General features: G+C 47.6%; 1 protein-coding gene across 4 annotated transcripts in view; it reads right to left on the minus strand.

Annotated features, from left to right (window-relative positions):
- Positions 1-12,858, minus strand: part of LOC139547759 (RNA-binding protein Nova-1-like) — a 56,882-nt gene that overhangs the window by 23,692 nt on the left and 20,332 nt on the right. The gene's annotated exons all lie outside the window — the stretch shown is intronic.

Consider the following 12,858-nt stretch of genomic DNA (forward strand, 5'->3'; position numbering starts at 1 on the left):
GCACATCTAGCCACTGGGATTTTTGCAAGGGGGATGAATAATTTTGCAAGGCACTGTACTAGCAACCCATCTGCTACATTCATTATCAACCATTTGGTTTCACTATTGCATGTCTACAACCATGATTAGCAGTGAGACAAATGTTTAAAACGTCCACATGGCCACATCTGTTCAGTGTTACACTGTACTGCGATCCCATGACAGGATGAAGTTGTGAACGCAGCTGAAGCAACAGCCACATGGCTATGGAGTGTCTTGTTGTTCAGAGAATGGGCTACAGTACATAATGACTAGTGTTGGACAGGGAGTCTACTGAAAGACTTCATATTGCAACTAATTCAATAGTAACACGAGTCATTGACTGGTCTGACATTGGAGTGTCCCTCAGGAGGGGAATTGGACAATAAAAGGGTTAATTTACAATGTCGACCTCTGCGTTACCAGTACTATACAGTATGCACTTCATTTTTAGGTCCAGATTCTATCAGCCCTGCTTGCTACAGACCTTGGTTAATTATCTTCCTCTACTGCCTTTATCAGCTGCATTGGCGCCATGCATCCAAGACCAACACAACTTCTCTCTGTGTAAATATATTGTCACCGTTCTCTCAGAACATGTGTGTTTAGACCATGAAAGGAAAGCAACCCGCCTAAAAGCCCTCATAACGTGTCAGAAACTAGGCCAGTCCCAAACCAAGCCCTCTCCCTCTCTCTCCCTTCCTCCCTCTTTTTCTCCCCCTCTCCCTCTCCCTGTTTCCCTCCCTCTCTCTTCTGTTAGGGCAGGACTGACATTTGTCCTTATCGCCTCCGACCAGTCGCAGCGTCCTGCTTCCTCCTTTCCCTCCATTGTTTTCTTGGGCCAATGGGGTTGAGTTTGGCCCTACGCAGTACCAGTTGCGGCGAGCTATTAATACAGAGAAATTTAGGAATCTCAGACTGTGGGTTGGGGTAAAGAGCCTCTGTGAGTTTCTGACAGCTGGTATCCCAGGGTAATCTGGGCCCGACCAATCAGCCAGTGGATTATTAGGGCAGAGATGGCCATTGTCTTGGCATGTTGATGTGGGTAGGAGGGGTGGGGAGGGCAGACTGGTTATACCGCAGCAAAGGCCATCCTATCAAATTGTACCCTTTTTTCCCACTGTTTTACTGTATTTTCAATTGTATAGGTAATTTCTATAGATAGGCAGAGAGTCTAAGGTTTGATATTCAGCAGCACAGTTGAACCCTACTAGTTAAATGAAGGCCTAGGAAAGTGATGACTATTGTAATGTAGCTAAAGGGGAAAAGTGTGTGCGTGTGTGTGTGTGCGTGCGTGGGTGGGAGGGGGTAATCCTGCAGGAGAAGTGTCACTGTTTGACAAAGCTTTTCCCTTCTATGTTGACATCTCCCACAGTGCTCACAGAGCATGCTCAGTTGCCAGTCCCATCCCTACTACTCGTGTTGGTCTGACTAACCTCTACCTGGTTACTGCTATAGTTACAGTTACTATGGCAGGGAAACCCCTTGTTTCCTCCCAATCAAAAGCACACAAGACTGCTTAAAAGTATTTAGTACTTTCTTATTTACAATTTCTACGGGTGAAGGATTTCCTGCTGCAATAATCTGAACCTGAAATGAATGAAAATATGAATACAACTGAGCTGTTGATGGGCATTATAGGGAACAGGTCAAATATTCTTCAAATGTGGTCAGATGAACCACGTTTTGGAGCCTTTGGCCTGACACAAGTCATTGAGAAGCACTTCATGTAGTAGATGGATGGCCTGGCTGGGAGAATTCAGCTCAGCAACAACTGCCATGCTGAGAGCGATGGGCCATTTCAAGAGCAGTTGTTTTTATGGAATCATTAATTGTGTGACTCATTCATTCCCCGCACGAACGGGCAGAGAGGGGAGCAGAGGGGAGCTGCTGAGAGATGATGTGTGCCCTGGCCTCCCCTGCCCCTGAGAGCATGACAAACCTCACATGCAGCAGCAGCAGAGGGGGCAACCCCCCGCCTAAATGTCCTCTTACACAGTTCTTAAATACACACTTCTGGCTAATTCTGGTGGACGTCCAATGACAGAGCCCATCTCTTGATCACCAGGAAGTACTTGAAGATGTATTTAATTCTACCGCTTTCACTGAAATCATCCCAGTTTAACCCCTTATTCCAATTCTGAGACATCTTGAAAACAATCCAGTATTCTATCATGGCTGGATTCACACTGGGATAACCCGAGAGAGGAAAAGCCTGATAAATACCCATCTTAAACTTTGAGATATGGTGGGTAGGTTTAATGTAAGCTCATTAAAGGGAGCTCCATAGGCCCTGGCTAATCCCACCAAACTGTGTACCTTTGATCTAATAGAAGGATTATCGGCCTATTATAGGTGAGACTTTCATCCATTTTGTTTCAATGGGTTAAATATCATCAAATAGAGGAAATGTGATGAGGCAGAATCACTCAGCCATGTCACATATGCTGTGTTTATTCTAGGCTGCCTGTGTAAAAAAATATCATAATTCCCCTGCCTGTGTAAAAAAATATCATAATTCCCCTGCCTGTGTAAAAAAATATCATAATTCCACTGCCTGTGTAAAAAAATATCATAATTCGCCTGCCTGTGTAAAAAAATATCATAATTCCCCTGCCTGTGTAAAAAAATATCATAATTCCCCTGCCTGTGTAAAAAAATATCATAATTCGCCTGCCTGTGTAAAAAAATATCATAATTCCCCTGCCTGTGTAAAAAAATATCATAATTCCACTGCCTGTGTAAAAAAATATCATAATTCCCCTGCCTGTGTAAAAAAATATCTGAATTCCCCTGCCTGTGTAAAAAAATATCATAATTCGCCTGCCTGTGTAAAAAAATATCATAATTCCCCTCCCTGCCTGTGTAAAAAAATATCATAATTCCCCTGCCTGTGTAAAAAAATATAATAATTCCCCTGCCTGTGTAAAAAAATATCATAATTCCCCTGCCTGTGTAAAAAAATATCATAATTCCCCTGCCTGTGTAAAAAAATATAATAATTCCCCTGCCTGTGTAAAAAAATATCATAATTCCCCTGCCTGTGTAAAAAAATATCATAATTCCCCTGCCTGTGTAAATGCAGAACAAAAACAAATCCAGATAAAAAAAAAGCTCTGAGACACTCGAAGTGTGTTGTTCTCATGGGTAAACAGAATGCATACTCTCCAGTATCCTTATGGTCAAATTATGGTGTTAAACTATTTCTAGATTACAGGTTAACAAGTCACACCACAAAGGTTGAATAGATCAAAAACCCTCGTCTCCAATGGAAGAACTCACTGTCATTTAGAAAGTGCTGACCACAAGCGGGTACCAGCCTAGCAGAGAGAGATTGATTTGATTCATTGATTGACAGGGCACTGAACCCATAGAAATGGCTTAATGACCCGGCCCAGCTCCAGGGACAAAGTAGGCAGAGCTATCTGTCTCAGCAGACAGGAGGACACTGTAGCAGAAGACTCTGCCTGCCTGCCTGTTCTGACTAGGTTTTGGAACATGAACTCTCACCCGTGGAAGGTGTTACAGATGTTTCCTGGCTTGATGACCATCAGAGAGAGAGAGAGAGAGCGAGGAAAAAAAGAGTGTGTGAGAAAGAGTCAACGAGGACGACTAAGAGACAGGGGAGAATATAAAAACAGGCTTCACCCTTCCTCTGTGACTCGTATTTTCCTGTCCACCCATCGCGGCTCACTTGATTGCACTTTTGAAACAGATGGGTCCCCTGAGTGTCAAGGGGGCTCATTGTCTAGCCCTACACACAAAGCAGGAGAGAGAGGTGCTGGGAGACAGGGGACTCCAGGGATGCAATGTGTTTATGTGTGTTTTGTTGGAGAGAAGGAGGAGGGTTGGTTCAGTCCAGACCCATGACTATTCCTCCTAGTCACCCAGGCAACCGGCAGGCCCCCCGAAAATATTACGGGGCAGCTGTTGCCTGTTGGGTGACGTAATGTGCTATTATTTAAAAAGGAGAGGTTGCATGTGAGGCGACTACACTGAATGTGGACGTTGCATGTGCTTATGCAATCATGAACAGTAAGGGAGGAGGCGGTGGGGGTCAAGGAAACTTGGCAAATGGTTTCTGTCCAAAATCACTTCATGTCTTTTGAATATGTTCATGTCAGTCATGCTCCAGGGTGCCTGTGGATGAGAGAGAGAGAGAGAGAGAGAGAGAGAGAGAGAGAGAGAGAGAGAGAGAGAGAGAGAGAGAGAGAGAGAGAGAGAGAGAGAGAGAGAGAGAGAGAGAGAGAGAGAGAGAGAGAGAGAGAGACAGAGAGAGAGACAGAGAGAGAGAGAGAGAGAGAGAGAGAGAGAGAGAGAGAGAGAGAGAGAGAGAGAGAGAGAGAGAGAGAGAGAGAGAGAGAGAGAGCTCTGCAGCCACTGAGTCTGAGGGCCAGGTTGGGCCGGAGTACAGCCAAGGAACGCATTTAGGTCATTTAGGAAACCATATTAAAACTGAGTGCTGGTGTGGACAACGGGCCTGCAGCTTTCTAGAGGAATAAGTACCTGTAACAGCAAATCAGCAAACATAATTCACAGCCTCCTTCTCCTCAGCTTTGCAATGATTGAGTGCACCAGAGGAAGAATAAGAACATCTCAAAAGAATAACAAAAGGACTTGGAAGAAACAGTCAATTCCTCTAAGGTGATGTCACTCTTTTGAGTGAGTCCTGGGCCTTCTCCCCCCTGTCCACCCAGCCACCCCCACTCTTACTCAGATCGACTTCAGCCAGCAAGAATGGCGTTGTCATGGTTATGGGGCCCATGCCGTGCAAACAGCTGAAAAGATGCCATGTATGCTCTCTCCGCTGGTCTGCGCTTCATCTTCTCTCACACTCTGTCCCTCACCCCCCTAAGGCCCTCTTTCACACCTCTCTGAGACCTTCCAGCTAGTAGACGGTACACAAGAGAGGGGGGGGGGGGGGGGGTTGTTAGAAAGAGAGAGAAGGAAAGAGAGTTAAAAAGAGAGAGAGCGCGAGAGAGAAGATAGGGGAGGGAGAGAGCGATAGAGAGAGGGGGGGGAGAGAGACAGAGAGAAAGAGAGACAGTGGTGGGAAAGGAGTGGTGTTACCCAGAGAAAAATACATTCTGCCAGGTTGCTGTAAGGACTCTTGGAAGTTGTAATTTCTATGGACAGTTGTCACACTTTCTTCTAATTAAATTTCAACCGGGTCTAACTGCATGTTAACATGGCCATAGAGCCAGAGTAGGGAGATGTGTCAAACCAGCCTTGTTTGGCTGTGAACCAGGCTGCGTTAGCGAGGAGCAACGTGTTTACTATGGAGATGATTTCAAGTGGCTGATACTACTAACATCCTAAAACATTTGACCTACAATACACAAAGGACAAGCACACACACACACGTCCAAAAGCATACTCACAGAGGCCTATATATACAGCTATAATCATCAAACATTCACTCTGCTTAATGCACACAGACCAGGCACACAGACCAAGAAAAGAATCACACACTGACACACATATACCTAGAAAAGATGCTCTCTTCTAGCTAAACCGTGCACATTTGAAACACACACAGTTACATATACACATTTCAGCAGCTCATTTGTGGTCTCAGGGCTTGTGTGGTAACTGGACCTCGTGTGAATTCTTGGTCAGCCCAGATCAGTCTAACGGTGACTGATTGCCATCCGCATTGGGCTCAGATGGAGGGAGGAGATGAGAGGAGGGGAGGAGATGAGATCAGAGGAGGAGGTGTGGGGGGGGGGGGGGGGGGGGGCTGGAGCACTCTGAAACCCTGTCTCATCAACCCCTGGGCCGGGCCGTACTGCACAGACGGCCTAATTATGATACACCCACACTCCCCTTCACACACACACACACACACACACACACACACACACACACACACACACACACACACACACACACACACACACACACACACACACACACACACACACACACACACACACACACACACACACACACACACACACACACACACAGACACACACACACACACACACACACACACGCACACACACGCACACACACGCTATGAATAATGAGGCAGCTACTCTTGGCTAGTGGGTGATGGAGAAGAGCGAGAGGGTAGGAGGGAGGCAGGGAGGGAGGAATGGAGGGAGGGATGAAGGAACGAGGTTAGGGGGGAGAGAAGAGAGGCTCTTGGCTGCCCTCCCTCGCTGAACATCACCCCCCCCAGCTCTCCCTCTCTGAACATCACCCCCCCAGCCCTCCCTCTCTGAACATCACCCCCCCAGCCCTCCCTCTCTGAACATCACCCCCCCAGCCCTCCCTCTCTGAACATCACCCCCCCAGCCCTCCCTCTCTGAACATCACCCCCCCAGCCCTCCCTCTCTGAACATCACCCCCCCAGCCCTCCCTCTCTGAACATCACCCCCCCAGCCCCTCCCTCTCTGAACATCACCCCCCCAGCCCTCCCTCTCTGAACATCACCCCCCCAGCCCTCCCTCTCTGAACATCACCCCCCCAGCCCTCCCTCTCTGAACATCACCCCCCCAGCCCTCCCTCTCTGAACATCACCCCCCCCAGCCCTCCCTCTCTGAACATCACCCCCCCAGCCCTCCCTCTCTGAACATCACCCCCCCAGCCCTCCCTCTCTGAACATCACCCCCCCCAGCCCTCCCTCTCTGAACATCACCCCCCCAGCCCTCCCTCTCTGAACATCACCCCCCCAGCCCTCCCTCTCTGAACATCACCCCCCCAGCTCTCCCTCTCTGAACATCACCCCCCCAGCCCTCCCTCTCTGAACATCACCCCCCCAGCCCTCCCTCTCTGAACATCACCCCCCCAGCCCTCCCTCTCTGAACATCACCCCCCCAGCCCTCCCTCTCTGAACATCACCCCCCCAGCCCTCCCTCTCTGAACATCACCCCCCCAGCTCTCCCTCTCTGAACATCACCCCCCCAGCCCTCCCTCTCTGAACATCACCCCCCAGCTCTCCCTCTCTGAACATCACCCCCCAGCCCTCCCTCTCTGAACATCACCCCCCCAGCCCTCCCTCTCTGAACATCACCCCCCCAGCCCTCCCTCTCTGAACATCACCCCCCCAGCCCTCCCTCTCTGAACATCACCCCCCCAGCCCTCCATCTCTGAACATCACCCCCCCAGCCCTCCCTCTCTGAACATCACCCCCCCAGCCCTCCCTCTCTGAACATCACCCCCCCCAGCCCTCCATCTCTGAACATCACCCCCCCCAGCCCCTCCATCTCTGAACATCACCCCCCAGCCCTCCCTCTCCTCAACCTCTCACCACAGCTAGGTTTTTACATATTTTTTTTATTTAACCTTTATTTAACGAGGCAACTCAGTTAAGAACAAATTCTTCTTTACAACGACGGCCTACACCGGCCAAACCCGGACGACGCTGGGCCAATTGTGCGCAGCCCTATGGGACTCCCAATCACGGCCGGTTGTGATACAGCCAGGATACAGAGGGGTCCCTCAGATCTCCTCCACCATAGATCACACTTGAGAGGTGTATGGGGGCCCTGCTGTACTACCACATCAGCTAAACCACTGTGCTGATTACCGCTGAATCTTGACAACCACAACAGGAGGACAGATGACAAAGTGTTTGTCCTGCTTTTCTACTTGGATTCTATTATGTTGAATTGACTATTTGACTCCCACACGAGCTATACCTCTAGCGCCCTGTGTGTGTGTGTGTGTGTGTGTGTGTGTGTGTGTGTGTGTGTGTGTGTGTGTGTGTGTGTGTGTGTGTGTGTGTGTGTGTGTGTGTGTGTGCGTGTGTGTGTGAGGAGGACAGGAATGGAGGTCTGAGTTTAGACTGGCAGCAGTGGCCCGGGGCTTTAAGGAGCATTAAGGCTGGCTGTGACCTTCTCTGCAGTGGGCCCGGGCTCCAGGGTCAACCAGACTATGGTGGCTCCTGTCAATGGAAAGAGACGGGGGCCTGGTGAAGCCTTCACTCTGGGGATGGGGTGGAGGCAGCTGAAGGCAGTCGATTAGGGGTCTAAGCCTCTAACCCTCCCACCCCAAATGCTCCCTGTCCTCAACTCTTTTGAGCACCCCCATTAACTTCTTGCAACTATAGGGGGTGCTGTTCCGCATTAGCATTTTTTGGTCTCCAAATTAAACTGCCTCGTGCTCAATTCTTGATCGTACAATATGCATATTATTGTTATTATTGGATAGAAAACACTTTCTAGTTTCTATAGCCGTTGGAATTTTGTCTCTGAGTGGTACAGAACTACTTCTACAGCACTTTTCCTGACAGGGAGTCAGATTTCAGAAATTTTAAGGTTTTTAAGGTGCCTGTAAATGCTATGGAGAAACCGACACTGCCTACGTCTTCCTCTGGGTGTCAGTACGTCATCACGCTTTGAATGGAGTCGATTGCACAATCAGAGCCACTATAAAACAACAAAACGTGGAAGTACCGTCCTTTCCCTTCGCGCGTCTTACGCAAGATGGACATCGGACTTGCCTCCTTCCAAATGGTTGTTTAGCCAGTGATATTTCTCCGGTCATGTTTTTACTCGTTATATCATAATGTAGTTAATTTGAACCGTTTTATAGCAATTTATTTCCGTTTAGTGCGATTTTGAGGAATTTCTTTGTCGTGCACTTTGAAGCTTTGGGCACGTTTCGGGGTCTCGGTCGATGTTAGTGGACATTTCGAAGGACAGAGGACATCTATCGACCAAAAGAAGATTAGACCCAAGAAAGTATACATTGCCCAAGAATCTGATGGAAAATCACCTCATAGTAAGAAATATTTAATATGATAAATCGTTGTTCTGTCGAAATATTTTAAACGCATAATCCGCCATTTTGTTTGTTATCGCTTCACTTGGCGAACCCTGTATTGCACAGTAAGGATAATTTTAGAAATGTAAATCAGCGGTTGCATTAAGAACTAATTTGTCTTTCGATTCCTGTCAACCCTGTATTTTTTAGTCAAGTATATGATTAGCTTTCGATTAAACTAGATCACTCTGAAAGATGACGTCCGACATTTTGAGGCTTGATTTGCTAGTATTTTCATTGTATAACCACGGTTTTGTATGGCTAAATATGCACATTTTCGAACAAACTCTATATGTATGTTGTAAAATGATGTTACAGGAGTGTCATCGGAAGAATTCTGAGAAGGTTAGTGAAAAAATTAATATATTTTGGCGATGATTACGTTATAGCTCTCTTTGGCTTGAATCGATGCTCTGGTAACGTTTGCACATGTGGTATGCTAACTTATCGATTTATTGTGTTTTCGCTGTAAAACGCTTAGAAAATCTGAAATATTGTCTGAAATCACAAGATCTGGGTCTTTCCATTGCTATGCTTTGTCTATTTTTATGAAATGTTTTATGATGAGTAAATTGGTCATACACGTTGCTCTCTTTAGTAATTCTAGTCGAGTTGTGATGGTCGGTGCAAATGTAAACTGTGATTTCTACCTGAAATATGCACTTTTTTCTAACAAAACCTATCCTATACCATAAATATGTTATCAGACTGTCATCTGATGAGGTTTTTTATTGGTTAGTGGCTATTTATATCTTTATTTGGCCGAATTTGTGATAGCTACTGATGGAGTAAAAAACTGGTGGAGTAAAAAAAGTGGTGTCTTTTGCTAACGTGGTTAGCTAATAGATTTACATATTGTGTCTTCCCTGTAAAACATTTTAAAAAACAGAAATGATGGGTTTATTCACAAGATCTGTATCTTTCATCTGGTGTCTTGGACTTGTGATTTAATGATATTTAGATGCTACTATCTACTTGTGAAGCTATGCTAGCTATGCTAATCAGTGTGTGGGGGGGGGGGGGTGGGGGGTGATCCCGGACCCGGGGTAGAGGCTCGTGAAAGGTTAAGAACATCTCTCCTTGGCGGTGTTGGGTACCGCACACCTGTCCCCGCTCGCCCCGCGTCCATCAAAGTTGTCTAAACATCCCCCTGGTCTGGTCTGGAGGGTGGCCAGACTGTGTCAGCTGGCATCAACCACCCCACCCTACACTTTGCCCCTCTGACCGTCTACTATCCGTGTGTCAGCTGCCTCCCTCCCTACCCACAGTGACTCACCCTCCGTTGCCACCATCCTTCCTCTATCCTCCACCCGGTCGTGTGGCTCCTCTGACGAGCTGCAGGGTTTATTGGGACGGTCACTCAGCTTTACCACCGTTTTCACGACTTTATAGACCGCTCTAATCCTGCCGCCGCTCCTCTCGTTGCCCCCTCCCCCCGCCTCATCCCTCTAACGGTAACCCATCACTGCCACACACATGCACCAAAACACACACACAGAAACACACACCCTGGCAAGCCTGTACTGCCCCTCCCCCACATGCCAACAACATCCTTTCTCCAACTCTTCTTCTCCACCACCCCTTCTTCACCTCTTCTTCTCCACCACCGCTTCTTCACCTCTTCTTCTCCACCACCCCTTCTTCACCTCTTCTTCTCCACCACCGCTTCTCCACCTCTTCTTCTCCACCACCGCTTCTTCACCTCTTCTTCTCCACCACCCCTTCTTCACCTCTTCTTCTCCACCACCGCTTCTCCACCTCTTCTTCTCCACCACCCCTTCTTCACCTCTTCTTCTCCACCACCCCTTCTTCACCTCTTCTTCTCCACCACCGCTTCTCCACCTCTTCTTCTCCACCACCCCTTCTTCACCTCTTCTTCTCCACCACCCCTTCTTCACCTCTTCTTCTCCACCACCGCTTCTCCACCTCTTCTTCTCCACCACCGCTTCTCCACCTCTTCTTCTCCACCACCCCTTCTTCACCTCTTCTTCTCCACCACCGCTTCTCCACCTCTTCTTCTCCACCACCGCTTCTCCACCTCTTCTTCTCCACCACCCCTTCTTCACCTCTTCTTCTCCACCACCCCTTCTTCACCTCTTCTTCTCCACCACCGCTTCTCCACCTCTTCTTCTCCACCACCGCTTCTCCACCTCTTCTTCTCCACCTCTTCTTCTCCACCACACCTTCTCCAGCCATGATGATGGAGTCCAGTGGGAGCCACAGATTCGAAACAGAGCTCTTTTCATTGTTTCCATGGGCACGTGTTGTGAGTAGTGTTGTTCCTTCTAAACTCTTATTCATCTGCACCACAGCGTTTACTCAACAAATGACCTTTTCCATGGAGACAGGGGATGCTTGCCGTTTTACATCATATAAAATCTGTTCCCCATTTTATACAGCTGCAAACTGCAATGAGGCAATGGAGCCTGTAAATGGGCCTCAGCCAAATAACAGAGGCTCTGCAGTCTGCACTCAGCCCTACATGGGCTGCTATTTGAACTGCATTGTTGGTTAAGGGCTTGTAAGTACGCATTTCACGGTAAGGTTGTATATAACTGTTGTATTTGGCGCATGTGACAAATACAATTTGATTTGAATCGCGCAATCCCACGGAAAAACCACATGCTTGCCGATGTCGGCACATTCTTTATCACAAGTGTTGTTCTACACTGTGTAAACACTATGAAAGAAAAACTCACCTTTATGAATGTGCTCTCGCTCTCTCTCCTAAACAAACAGAATCTAACACTCACTGGAGTGTCAAGTAGACAGCTACGCGTCAGTCAATATGTTGTGAAATAGCTAAACAACCTCCTGGTACAGGACGGCATGTATTAGAAAACAGGGAAAGATTTCTCAAGTGGAGACCCAGTCTCTGAGACAACACTAGTAAAGACTCTACAGCTGAATCTGTGGATCAGACGTTTCCTTTCAAATGTGGTTCAGCATGAGAACGCCAAAGGTTTGAGTGTATGGGTCAAGGAGAGTCATTTGGCTTTTCCCAGGAAGCGTGGGGGTTTGTCAGGGTTAAAATGCTGCCTTCCTACCTCTCTCCCCCCCTCGATTCCCCCCCTTTTCTCTCCTTGCCTGTTGGCAGGCGGACTGACGATCCCCTGTCCCCTCGCATCCCGGTTAGAGGTGTAAGGCGGTACAGCGCGCGGCTCCAGAAAAAGCCTCTGAAAAGCAGCCTTCTCCTCTCGCACCTGCCAGGAAGAGGAGGCGTCGGGGGGGCTGAAGGCTGGGATCGCACGTGCGGCCCATGGGCGACCCTGGTCTGGGCTGCCTCTCATAGGTCTCTCTGTGTTTAGACTAAAGACATAATCAGCAGGACTATAATTATGCAGAGGAGAGCGTCTGACTCAACTAACAAAATGCATAGGACACCATTCCTACTTCGTTCATTCCCCTTCTCTCTCCTCCTTTTCCCACAGATATTTTTACTCTTTCTCTCTCTCGTCTGATTTATGGGAGCAGTATCCTCTTTCAGTCTTTTTGGGGGGTGTTTGTGTGGTTCCAACAGCAGGGTGAGAAAATAGCAATTAGCTATCAGCAAAACAACAATTAGCAATGTCTTTAGTGACTAACGGGACCAAGGTTTCACCCGTCTTTACTAATGTAGTGGAGCTGAGGCTCTAGGAGTGACATGAAAAACTCACTGACGGTAAAGAATCCCCATTCAACACTGATGTCATTATCATTCATCAAAACCCTATGACGTTGGATGGCTATGATTTCAACTGCCCCAAAATAATTTATTTTATAAACAGCCTCACCAATTCATGCCGGGCAAACATTAGGTTGATTTACCGTTTCCATATATCTCCGTAAATAAAAATACATCGTAAATCACCATATACTGTATTTTTGGTTAGCGAGTTAATAAATAAAAACGGTCTCAAATGATCATCTAGAGTGTGTCATGCAAGAGAAGAACAAGACCCCAGAATGTAGACGCCACCCATCATCAGAAGCAGGTCAAGGGTTATAAAACCCATCAAGATCTCATCACAAGCCCTGTCAGGGCTCCAGCAGCCATGTGACAATGGGTCCGGCTGTCTCATGACG

This window comes from Salvelinus alpinus, chromosome 21 (genome assembly GCF_045679555.1).
Source record: "Salvelinus alpinus chromosome 21, SLU_Salpinus.1, whole genome shotgun sequence".
Taxonomy (NCBI): domain Eukaryota; kingdom Metazoa; phylum Chordata; class Actinopteri; order Salmoniformes; family Salmonidae; genus Salvelinus; species Salvelinus alpinus.